The sequence below is a fragment of the Panthera pardus genome, unplaced genomic scaffold (assembly GCF_024362965.1).
Source record: "Panthera pardus isolate Hobbes unplaced genomic scaffold, ASM2436296v1 HiC_scaffold_13, whole genome shotgun sequence".
In the NCBI taxonomy this organism is placed as follows: domain Eukaryota; kingdom Metazoa; phylum Chordata; class Mammalia; order Carnivora; family Felidae; genus Panthera; species Panthera pardus.
In genome coordinates, this window is record NW_026526688.1 from 23,159,966 (window position 1) to 23,173,252 (window position 13,287).

General features: G+C 37.4%; 1 protein-coding gene and 1 long non-coding RNA gene across 7 annotated transcripts in view; both read right to left on the reverse strand.

The window, feature by feature from the left end:
* The window catches only part of TUSC3 (tumor suppressor candidate 3), a 283,032-nt gene that overhangs the window by 85,379 nt on the left and 184,366 nt on the right, over nucleotides 1-13,287 (reverse strand). The gene's annotated exons all lie outside the window — the stretch shown is intronic.
* LOC128776498 (uncharacterized) lies at nucleotides 9,487-12,802 on the reverse strand. Its single transcript, XR_008421565.1, has 2 exons — nucleotides 10,742-12,802; nucleotides 9,487-10,682 (listed from the first exon to the last, which is right to left on the reverse strand). It is a non-coding gene; the product is annotated as an uncharacterized LOC128776498 (long non-coding RNA).

The following is a 13,287-nucleotide window of genomic DNA, read 5'->3' on the forward strand; positions in this document are numbered from 1 at the left end:
AAGTTGACAGCTTAATATACACTTCTCTAGAAGTGTTTTAGATTCCTAAAACGTTGAAACTGCTGTAGAATGATGTTCAGAATATGTTCATGACCACATTTTTGCATAATCAAGAGTTCAATATGGTTCACACTTCATCTGTACACAGGCATAATTGTGATTTTGTTTTCAAGTTATGAAATATTCATCACCACTGTATTATGTTCTTTTACTATAGAGTACATTTTAATATAAGCAGCATGAAATTGGCTATACTATGTATAAAAACATTATAGTATTATCTTTTCTCCACTCCTGCAAACATAATTTCAGAATGGAAGCTTCTACTCTGACTTCAAACACTTTTTAAGTATTCACGTTTTGACTGTGATGTTTGACTCATAAATGCAAAGTTGTGAAGAAAGTCTGAAAGTTAACTTTCTTAATTAGCCTACTTAAGAATAAGTATTTTAATACCTAATAGAATGTCTTTGTTAGATTATATATTATGAAAAACCTTTGTTCCATTTCCTGGGAAAATTACCTCAAAATAGAATGCTGTTGATGAGAAATAACGTTTTCCTCTTTCCCTTTGCTCCCTTAACTGACCTACTGATAAAATAAATACAAAGAATAATATTCCAGGCTCTAGCAGCAGATATATAAGACATACCACAAATATATACCTTTCACAGTCATTATTTACTGAAAATTCAGGGAGCGATATGCAATACTTTGCTGTATCAGGAGTCCTGAGAAAGTAGCAGATATCGCTGCTGTCTCTACAGCACAATCTAGTTCAATCAGGTACAAAAGATCACTGTTTCTGTTAGACTCATTATTGAAACTGGGGAGAGACTCAACCATGTACAGTATTGATCACCCTAAAAGAGTACATTTAATTGGCATCTAAGCCACAAATTAGCATCATGTAAGAAAAGAGAAGAAAATGGATGCCTTGAATTTGATCTCTGTTGAGTCCTATCACAGGGATTCAAGCTTTATGAGTGAAAAAGGGAATATGGAGTTTTATCTGATTATAAGTAAGACTTAGAGCATAAAGAGGGAACGGCAGCAGAAAGAGAAGCTATTTCTAAGATATCTAAGAAAAACCCAACCTGCCATCACCATGGGAGTAAAGCAGTACTACAAAGACGAGATGCACGAAGACCTTGTTTCTTCCAATCTATCACAGAGTAATGCTCAAGGGGGTCAGGATACAATCTTCTGAGAAAGTTTTCTCGGGCAAGAGTTATTTTAAAGGCAGTTTGGTAGCTCTATCATGTTACAAAAAACTGGTTACATAAAGACTCTTCTAAATTTATGTGAATTAATAAACACATATATGGTACAATCTGATTTAACACATATCATATTCATCTTGGTTTCTAAAAACGGTTTCACAAAAAGGAATAGTTTCTGAATTGGACATTTTTTCTTTTTCTTTTTTTTTTTATTTAAATATTTATTTATTTATTTATTTATTTATTTATTTTGAGAGAGAGCGCAAGCACAAGAGGGGAAGGGGTAGAGGGACAGAGAGAACCCCAATCAGGCTCTACACGGTCAGCACAGAGCCTGATGTGGGGGTCGATCTCACAAATTGCCTGATCATGACCTGAATCAAAATCAAGAGATGGAAGCTTAACTGACTAAGCCACCTAAGTGTCCCTGTATTGAATTTAGAAAACAATAATTTAAGAAGTCTTATTGCTTAAATATTTATGTTTAGAATACTTCAAAATTTAGTTTATTTTTGTTCAAAATATATATGTAAAAAAAAATCTACACCACCATAAAGTTCCACTCACCATAAAAAGCTAGGAAAATATTCCAGCAATACTGCTTTTCATCACCAAAATACTGTGTCTGTTCTCCTTTGGAATAATTATCCTGGTGGATTGTGGCTCTAACTCCTGTCTTTAAAAAGGTCAGAAAAAAAAAAAAATCATGCTTCCAGGACATTTTAAACGATCTTTGAACAACTGGATCATAAAAACACAAAAATGTAAATAACATAGTGATCAAATAAAGCCACAAAATATGGAATGCCAACTTGCTCTGCGGCTTTGGGCAAATCATGTAACCTGTTCGAGTTCTGGTTTCTTTACCTAAAAATGTACATGATTAAGGATCCTTCCCATTGCAAAGTCTATGATGATGAAAAACTAAAAATCTACGATGATAAAGCTGAGTCACACAGAAACAAAGATTGCTTATTCTCTCTATTCCCAAACATCCCAAATCTGTTGCAAAAGAAAAAGGAAAAGATGGAGGGTGGCAGGAATAGAGATGGGGAAGAGGAAGAAGGGAAGGGAACAGAAAGGAAAGAAAACTTCCTCTAACTGTCATTCATGTTCACCTTGGTACTGCTCCTGGGCCGTGTTCTTCTGAATGGGGGCACATTTGGTGTGGGATGATTTTCATTGTGAGTATCCCACACATTGCAGAACATTTTGCTTCTCTGATCCTTGGTCTCTAAATGTCAGTCACGATAAAAGCAAAAATATTTCCCTGCACTTCCAAAATGCGTTTCTGTGTTGGGTGAGGAGGGGCAGTATATGTGCTATGGAGAACCAGTATGTAAGCAAAGAACAGCTTTATTAGTTGCCATGAACTTAATGAAAGCTAAGCTCTGTGGCTGTCTTTTTGTAAAAGTGATTCTTGAAAAATGTCAGTTCATCTCATTCCTCTGCTTAATATCCTCCCGTCAAGACAGCCTCCCACTCAGATCAAAATCCAAAGTCTCTCCCACAGCTTATGGGGCCGTGTGACCTCCGCACACCGACCCACACTCGCATGGCTGCCCGTGCCCCTGGAGGCCGGCAATCGGGCTAATCTCCTGTATCACTCTCTCCTTCACTCACTGCCAAGGCCACGCTGCTTCGTTGCTATTCCTACAGAACATGAACCATGTTCGCACCTCAAGTTCTTTCAATTTGCTGCTGCTGCTCGTTCACTCTCTCATCTCCTTCAGGTCTGTGCTCAAATGACCTCTTTTGGGACAGGCCTTCTCGTACCACTATGTAAAAAAGCATTCTCCCCAACCCCCAAGCGCTCTGCTTCATTTTTCTCGAAGTACTTAGTACCACCTGACATACTTGCTTTTTCATTTGTCTGTTTCCCCCAACTAAGATGAAAGCTTTCAGAGGTTAGGAGATTAATCTGTTTTGTTCACTATTTAATTTGCAGTGCCTCGCCAAGATCACTTAGCAGCCAGACAAGGACAGTATCTGGCACACAGCAGACCCTCTTTAAACTTCTGTTGAATGAAGACGAGGCTGCCCAAAACTGTCACTTTGAGCATCACTGACAAATATAAAATACATACGTGTTAAAAACAAGACTGAAACTTCAGCTTCTCTCACTCATTTGCAGCCTAAAGTAGGCTAAATTTGAAGGGGAAATTCTCACTTAAAATAGCTCAGAGAACGAAATGAATAGTGTAGGGTAGTCCGAACGTAGTATTTGTTTTACCTCTATTAGCAGGATATTATACTCTGTAATTAATTAGGCTCACGTCACACGTCTCTTTAAAGTTTACAGCTGCACTAGTGTCCCCCGCTACTTCCTCTACAAAGTCCTTGAATTCGCAGACGTCAGAAAGACACTTCCTTCCCTAAGCGCAGCAAGCCGTGCAGCTCGAATGGGACTGTTGTCACCATGTGGGGAGTCAACGGCAAGCATCTTGCCAGTTCTGCCTCTTCCGGGATCTAAATTAAAGAGTAACAAGATAGCTTCAAGGCTGCCTCCTTTGCACAACTGTTTGCGGCTTCAAAAAAAGAACTAGTAGACTCAAGTATGTTGTACCTCTCCCTAAGAGTTCATTACCAAAGGACAGAGGCTTAGTTAAGAAAACGAGAAATCCAAAAGCTGTCTGTTCCTTTGGACTTCTGCTGACAATATTTTCAAATCTCCTTTTTGAAACCATTAAAGTGTGTGAGGCCGATCACTTCAGAAACACAGCTACATTTTCTCTCTTAACTTGCAGGAGTGGTGACTTCTTGACTCACACAACCTCATTACAAACACTCTGTTACACCGCTCATTTTTAGCGGGGGCACCGCTATGAAGCCAAGGGCAGAATGGTCTTTTCTGAATTAAGAAACAGGGCGATACACTTCCACGGATCACGCACACAAACGGGCACCTTCAGCCCCACTCTCTGCAACTGCACTCCTGGTAGTCTTCAACCGTGCCGGGTAATGCTGAAACCAAATGAATCCGGACTTTAACCTGAGTCCGATGTAGCTATCAGAAAAGCTAACAGAAAAGCTAGCTGTGTTTTTGTTAAGTGTTGTGAATTTCTTTTAGGTAATGTAGGTTTGGTACCCAGAAATGAAATGCTTGGACTTCTCCCCTGTTGGAGAGACATGTGGAGAGCGGTATCCAAACTTGGGCAGCGCAGTTTCTCAGCGTGGCACTGACAGACTAGAAAGCAAGAAAGACACCGCCGTAACCAGGATGGCGAGGAGTTACGACATGAAGGAACTGGAAATCGGCGGCCTAGGAAAGTCCAGATTTGAGATTCCAGAGTGCGGGGAGGAAAGGACCAATACTAGTGTTAGACATCACAAAGAAGAATAGCTCTCAGCTCCACAGAGGAAACATCTTCCCAACAAATAGAGCTAAAATTGGCTACCTTGTGAGAAAGCAAGTGCCCTACCATCCAAATTGTTTAAGAAGCTCAGTAACTATTATTCAATACGGATGTCATAAAGGGGTTTCTCCCTCAAATAGAGGACTCTGGCTTTAAAAACTTCTAGACTCCCTTCCATCCATAAGAACTATGAAAAGTCTTCGAAGAATAAATGACAAGGCAACGTGTCTATAAAAATAAAAACCCTTCTCCCTCTCTCTCTGACCCTCCCCCGTTCATGCTCTGTCTCTCTCTGTCTCAAAAATAAATAAACATTAAAAAAAAGGGGGGGAGGGCGCCCGGGTGGCTCAGTCGGTTGACTTTCCAACTTCAGCTCAGGTCATGATCTCACGGTCCGTGGGTTTGAGCCCCGCGTCAGGCTCTGTGCTGACAGCTCAGAGCCTGGAGCCTGCTTCAGATTCTGTGTCTCCCTCTCTCTCTGACCCTCCCCCGTTCATGCTCTCTGTCTCAAAACTAAATCAACATTAAAAAAAATAATTAAAAAAATTAATAAAACCCCATTAGCCCCTGAAAACCGAATCCCTTTAGTTTTACTCCACACACACCCTATTGGTTCCTTATATAATGGTTCTTCCATTCTTATCACATTGTTACTACCTGGATTGCAGCCTTAATAACCTGAAATTCATCAAGAGCCTCTTAACTTATCTGTGAGAACCGAGACTATCTGTGTCAACATGACTTAGTAGTTTGTCCAAAGAAATCTTTGCCTGGCAAAGATAAGACTATCCACCCAAAAAATAACCTCACTGTTTGCTTCAGGAAATTCTTACAGATCAATTGATCAGAGACAAGAGTCTGAACACCTGGCCAAAGCACGTACTTTACCATTCTCGCCTCACAGCGTCCAACAAACCTAAACGGTTCTGTACAGAACTTTGCCTGATCCAAATCAGATCCTGTGTTAAAAAGCCTATCTTAAACCATCTGAGTCCAGATCCCAAGATCTTATATTCTCCCATTCCTACTTATGCGACACTGAAATGACTTTCTTATGCCAAGAAGTTCTATTACATTTAGCTTTGCTTTAACAACTGCTAACAAGGACACTGTGGGGAAATCAACATCTCTGTGCACCTACTTTGACGATGACCCACCAACCACCTCTGCACACCCAGAACAGCCGCTATATCTACTATAAAATTCCTTCCTAAAACATTACTTTTAATATACTGTCCTATGGTTTAAAAATGTTAATAGTAAAATATATACACATGGACAAGACGCTTTATAAATCACTTCAAATATCTCAAAAACATTGTGTAAAGCAAAAATGTCCAGACACATACAATATTTTTTGTTTTGTTTTGTTTTAAATTCATGTGCAGGCAAATTAATTTATGGTGATGAAAATCAGTGGCTTCCCATGAGGGGGAGGGTATTAATGGAAGAGGACCTAAAAACAACCTGTAGGGGAATACAAATGATCTATATCTTGACTGTTGAAAGATACATGTATTTATCAGAGCCTGTCAAGTTATGCATTTAAAATCTATTACACTGTATATTTTATAACAATTTTTAAAAGTCAACTTAATTCTTTTGTGAGAAAGAGAGTGCATGTGAGCAAGGAGAGGGGTAAGGGGAGGGAGAGAGAGCATCCCAAGCAGGCTCTGCACTGTCAGCACAGAGCCCCATGTGGTGCTTGATCCCATGAGTGCTGAGATCGGACACTTAACTGACTGAGCCACGCAGGGGCCCCTAACAGTCAAATTAAGACTACTGGTTCTGAGGCCCCCTGAGAAGCCCAATTAGTTAAGGGTCTGACTCATGATTTCAGCTCAGGTCATGATCTCTCCATTTGTGGGATGGAGCCTGCTTGGGATTCTCTTTCTCCCTCTATCCCTTCCCCCTGCTCACATGCATTCTGTTTCTCAGAAAAGAAATAAAAGCACATTAAAAGAAAAAGACTAATGGTTATGGATAAGATGGTTAAGTATATTTTCTCCCTGTTCTTCCTGTAAATACTGCCCTAAATCCTGGATGTTATACATAAAACAAACACAAAAAGACTTAGAAAGGTAGAGAGAAAGAAGCATACAGTCTAGGGATCTCAGGGACCCAGGTTTAACACAACAGTGAATTCACTGTTTTTTCTTTGCACTTGATGTATTTGGGAATGGATGATATTGGAGAAGCCAGCAAGCCAGAAAATGTCTGTGGGCTCAGATACCACCCCCACCCCCACCCCCACCCGATCACCACACACACACAAAAAAAAAAAGCTCCGAAGCTCCAAGAAAAGCCTGATGTTTACAGCCAAAGGACCAGGAAAGGTGCAGCCTAGCAATATGACTTTTAAATAAACATTCTCTCAGGTCACTCCACCCAACTCTTACCTCACATTATCCCATGACTTTCTACTCCTCACAATATTAACACCAAATTACCACAAGGCTTTCAAGATGCTTCATAATCTAGCACAAAGTTATCTTTGATAGCCTCCTTGCTCAATCAACACTTATAGGCACTAATCCACAAAATTACTTTGTTCTCTGGACAAGGCATGTGGCCTTTGCTCATTCTGTCCTATTTTGAATATACTTCCCATTTCTCCCTTGACAAAATTTTACTTTTCCTACAATATTCAGCCTTAGGGAAAAGGTCTTTCATAACTCCTTACTCTGTGCTCCTGTATCATTTTGCTTTTATCACGATTATAGCTCTTGTCACACTGTATCAGAAACGAACTATAATTTACTTAACCTGCATCCTTGACTAAACTGTGAAATTTACAAACGTGAGAATTAAGCGCAGAATATTGTGATGACACCAGAACAACACAGAGTAAAAGGCACACAGCAGTTATTCACGGAACTGAACTCAAATGATTTCAAAGGTAAATATTTCTGGTGGCATAGCATGGTGAACTTCATTTTTCCCGAGTCACTGCCATTAGTTTCCTAATTTGGATTAGGAAGATTAGGAGAGTATTTGGATTTCAATGGCCTCAGATACTTATTATACCATCATCTAGGCTTACTGCAGTCACTGTAGTCTTGTTCTTTTTTTTTGCATCTAAGAAATGTGCAAAAGACAAAGTATTCAATCTACAATTAATAACGAATTCTGTGCAAGTGTTTTCTACAAGTAGATTGCAGCATTACAATACTCTACCTGGACCCAAATCCTGCTTATGAGCTAGCAAGACATTTTATACGGGGTTTTGTTGTTTACGTCATTCTTCAGTGGCGTTTGTTGCAAGGACAACCACTTGGTGGGCGAGAAAAAAACAAAACAAAACAAAACAAACTTTAAAAGTTCTATTTTACCTTTAAGTGCTTTGTATTAACATTGAAGTAGATTTTTCCAGTGCCTTTAGTTATAGCCTAATAGAAAGTCTCTGTTCTTTATGACACTAAATGAAGTCTTAAAAGGCACAAAGCATCCCAGTGGCTTGTCATTCTTACCTAAACTCGTAAGGCGGGGGGGGGGGGGGGGGGGGGAAGTCCTATGCAATCAGAATCTAGAATTCATTAGAAAACCCAACTATAATAAATAATGAAGTTTCATCCTGCATTTAAACTTCTTTCTAAAGCAAGTATTACTTTTTTTTTTAAAGTGTATTCTGTGCAGTATTTTTTCCCACTTTATTGAGATAAAGACTTGTAACACTGTGTGCAACCCATGAATTTGATACGCTTATATACTGTAAGGTGATTAACACCACAGCATTAGCTAAAACTTCCATTCTGTCACGTAATCACCATTTCTTTTTTTGTGGTGAGCACATTTAAGATCTTAGCAACTTTATAAGATACGGTATTTTTAACTATATTCATCCTGCTTTAAATTATATCCCCAGCATCTTACACATCTTATAACTGGAAGTCTACATCCTTTGCCCAGTAATTCCCTGTTTCCCATCCCCAATGCTGGTCACCACTGCTCTGCCCTCTATTCCAGTAGTATGCATGCTGTCCTCTTAGCTATGCAGCCCTACTGCTTTTTCACCTTAAAATCAACACTATACACTGAGGGAAACACTGGTGACAATGACACGTAGTTTGTGGTCATCAGTAGAATCTGTATATAATGGGTCTCTTTGTCCACTCTGAACTTCTGATTCTAGCTTTAATAGTCCAATGTTCGAACTAGATTGAGCTAACCGGATGAGACAGCTTAATTAAAGACTATGGGGTATGTTGTTGGGTCTTCATTTAGCTATTAGCTTTTTTTTTTATTTATTGAAATTAAACATTTGCAAGTGCTTGGGTGGCTCAGTCGGTTAAGCCTCCAACTCTTGATCTTGGCTCATGTCATGATCTCACGGTTCCGGAGATCAAGCCCCGCGTTGGGCTCTGTGCTGACTGCACGGACCCTGCTTGGGATTCTCTCTCCCTTTCTCTCTTTGCCCCTCCCTCGCTCGTGCTCGTTCTTGCTCTCTCTCAAAATAAATAAACATAAACAAAATTTAAAAATTAAACATTAAACATTTGTAATGTTTGTTAGTGTTCATATTTTCATATATTAATTACAGAATAAAACATATCTGCAAGACCTAAAAATGTTACTAGAATGAGTTTCACTCTATTGAACTTAAATTTAAGCGTATACAGAGTGTAAGGAAAATTGATAGTGCACTCAGTATGATGCTGTGCTGATTTGCAAGTTTGTTTGTCACTATTAAGATGCTATGTAATAGCACAAGCCAAGTACTAATGGTTCACTTAACAGCATGAAAGCCATCACAAAAGCAGTTATTACTGTGTAGCTAGAGGGAAACTATACAACGGTATGGTTACGTGGGACAGAAAGGTATTCTGTTAAAAAAAAAATCATCTTCAATAAGATGCATTCAGTGAAATAAGTACTTATTATAACTCCCAACATATATTAACTAAGTGTTGTTTTTTGTTTTTTGTTTTTTAATTTCCCAAGATCGCACTTTTAGCTGCTGCCTGAGGACTGCTAGGGGTTTACCATATAAAACCCAAAATATTTTGCTGCCTTGAAGTTAGTTCAGTTGTGAATGAAACGAAGAGCTGTGCCCTCTGTGTACATGCAAAAGCACTGTATTGCAAAAATGGCATGCTGCTTCATCTAAAATTTATCCTCAATGAAGCACTTTTTGGGGGCCCCTGGGTGGCTCGGTCAGTTAAGGGTCCACCTTCAGCTCAGGTCATGATCTCACCATTCGTGGGTTTGAGCCCTACATTGGGCTTTTAGCTGACAGCTCAGAGCCTAGAGCCTGGTGCAGATTCTGTTTCCCTCTCTCTCTGCCCCTCCTCTGCTCACACTCTCTCTCTCTCAAAAATATATATATACACATTAACAAAAAGTTTTTTTTCCAAAAAATGGAAGTACTTTTTCTGTGTCTCAGGCAGCCATGTTGTCTTACATTTTCCCCAATTCCTATACACTTTTATGCCTCAGGGATCTTGCATATGTTAGCTTTTTGAAGGACGCATTTTAGTCCTAAGTTATAAATTGTCTAAAACTTATTTAAACTAAACATAATTATCTTGAATGAAAATATTTACAAGGGTGTTGGGTAGTTTCACGGTAATCTTCCTACCTCTATCAGAGACAATGTCAACATACCATTAAAGTTTTTAACCAAACACTTAATCATAATCAACATATTGAAGGTACACAGAAACCTTACAATAGAGTTTGGAATTGGGATTCTGCCCTTTCACTTATTCATGTTTTTATTTTTCCATCCAGTAAGTATTTCTAGGGAACCCATTAAATGCTAGGTACTTTATTTGCCTTCGTAGTGCCAATATATCATGGAGCTCATAGACCAGTGGAGAAATGTGATATACAGGTTTGCCTAAAGTCTCAGTTAGTAAAGCCGTACCTCTTATTGCCCTGCATGGTAACAGAACCTAGCATTGTTTTATAATTTTGCCTCAGTACCACGGTCACTTTGTTGGTATGATCCTGCATCTTACATCTTGCAAGCTTTGCCTTAAATCTTCTTATTGTTTGTGTCTAGTTGGACTTGGGTAAAACTTAATGCCTTTCTCCCATCTGTTGCTGCTATTCTATGCCTCCAGCATCACATCTGCACTCTTAATCCTAAACTCTGACTGACCTTGATTCATCATCACATATCATTATAATATACACTCTTAATCCTCAACTCTGACTGACCTTGATTCATCATCACATATCATTACAATATACACTCTTAATCCCAAACTCTGACTGACCTTGATTACCAACTTCTGAAACTAGCCCAAACTATCCCTACACCTACTTTAAACTGTTGCCGCTTACAATCCTACCAGTTGTGTGGGAACCTGGGATTTGTATCCTTACTTCTCATCAAAGCATTTCACATATGATAGATATTAAATGAATAGTTGAAAAGAGGACTAAATCTTTCTCTACCAAAAGGAACTCAAACTGTATATTCACCCTCTCAAAAATATTTATTTAAAACAATGGTTTTCCCCCTAAGGTTTGTTTGCACTTCGTAATTAAAACATTGAAAGCACATACACAGAAGATAAAAGAACTATAAAATGTGTTTTCTTATGTCACACTTATACTTATTAATCTAACATAGTTAAATAATCTGAGAATCCAGAATAAGTGCAGTATCAGAAACAAACAAAGAAAACAGAAGACGATCCCTTCCACAGAGAAAAGGATATATTACTTTCTAACTGGTTCATAGTATTTAAATTTTTCCAATTTGAGAAAATTATTTAGTGCATTGAAAAGAGTAATGTGGTTTTTAAAACCCAAGGAAATTATTCTCATCCTACCAATAAAATTGAGTCTGTTATATTAAACATAATTCATAATGGACATACACATTCTAGTTTTAAAAAAGCATTTTAAAGTTTTATCTTTACAGCTTCAAAATAAGACCATGAGAGACTCTTAAAAACTGAGAATAAACTGAGGGTTGATGGGGGGTGGGAGGGTGACGGGTATTGAGGAGGGCGCCTGTTGGGATGAGCACTGGCTGTTGTATGGAAACCAATTTGACAATAAATTTCTTATTAAAAGTAAGACCATGTAAATGTCAATAACAGAGTAATTCCTGTTTAATGCATGATTTTTAAACATCATTGTATTTTGATTCTCTGAAAAGCTCATCAGTGATTTAAATACAATTAACTTTTCATAAACTTGGATGAAATTTACATTCAAAAGTGACTTTAGTATATTCTATTGCCTTTAGGTAAAAGGATTAGGAGCTATGGGAAAACTCATAAAATTTAAGTATTAGCTTCAGTAAAAAATGTCTTAATGTTTTTATATTAAGGAAGCTTTATCTATTTATTTTTTTTGTAAAGTCTTAAGTACCACCAGTCACATATGTCATAAATACTTATCAAAATCAAGAACTAAAATATACTGTGTCACTTTTATATTAAAAAAAAAAAGGTCACAGTAGCATTTGATCATGTTGTTATATTATGCTTTAGTTTATAAATAAGTTCTCAAACTCCAGAATAATTAGTAACTCTAAAGGGAAGAAACGATAATATGCACTGGTGAAATTTCCCATCATTTTGGATGAGTCATGCTCAATATTTTAAAATAACAATAGATCTCTCACCTGCTTCCTCCTTCTCCCTAAATGTTATTAAACTTGTGGTGTCACTTTAGCTAAAAATTAAAATAGTCTAAAGCATGTAAGAATAGCACGTAGGTAGAAAAATGAGTCATATATTTTTTCTGCTAATTCTGGTTTATAACGAACACATAATGTATTTCATTTTGGAATGATGTTCTTACTTTCTCCATATTTCTAAAACCCTTTCTCTCTCCTAGTTCAACTGTCCCTTTTTGATAAAGCTGCTTCTTTATGTCCTTGGACACCTATAAAATTCTTCTACTCAGAATGGCCATGACACGTATTTGTCTTGTTTATTCCTTTCAACTTTATATTTTTGAACAACCATGTCCACTAATAAAATTAAAGTATCTTGAGTACAGACTGAAATGTTACTCACCTTTATAATCCTCTTTAAGACTGTATGTACATGAATGAATGAACAAGCCAAAAAATATGCACACAAAATGACCAAACCTCATGGATTTATGTACATTTTTTTCTGTATTTAGGTTACTAATGCTGCCTGTGTTTCCGAGATGTTTATAAAATGTCAAAGTTTTTGCTTTGGTTTGTTTTTTGCTTATTTTCAAGTTAAACTTCAAAAAGTAAGCGCTTTACCTATTTATTTATTTATTTATTTATTTATTTATTTATTTATTTATTTTACTAGCTAGGAGAACACTAACATAGTATAGAGATGATTATGAAATTATTTCTTGCTGTATAACTGTATATATGTAGTCTGCTTAATAGGCTACCTATACAGGTGGCTGCTTATTCCTTTCATGCACTACAATTTAACCCACTTGAAAGATCCTGGACTTGTTCCAAGTGTATTTAATTTGAACTTACCCCAAATTGGGTAATAAAATAGAGTTAATATATACCATAAAATGCTTTAAAACAATTTTAAATTATTGTTTGCCTCTACTATAGTGTATACTCTTATTTTATCCATGAGTGTAACTTTAAAAAAAAAAAATTAAGCTTCATTCCTGAAATGAATTTTATAACAGATGTAGTAGCAGAGCTGCTGTGTTAATAATGCAAAAATGCCTTCATTCTCTCCCAAGGAAGCAATTACTGTGAAAAGCAACATTTTATTTCTGCCAAGGAATAAAAT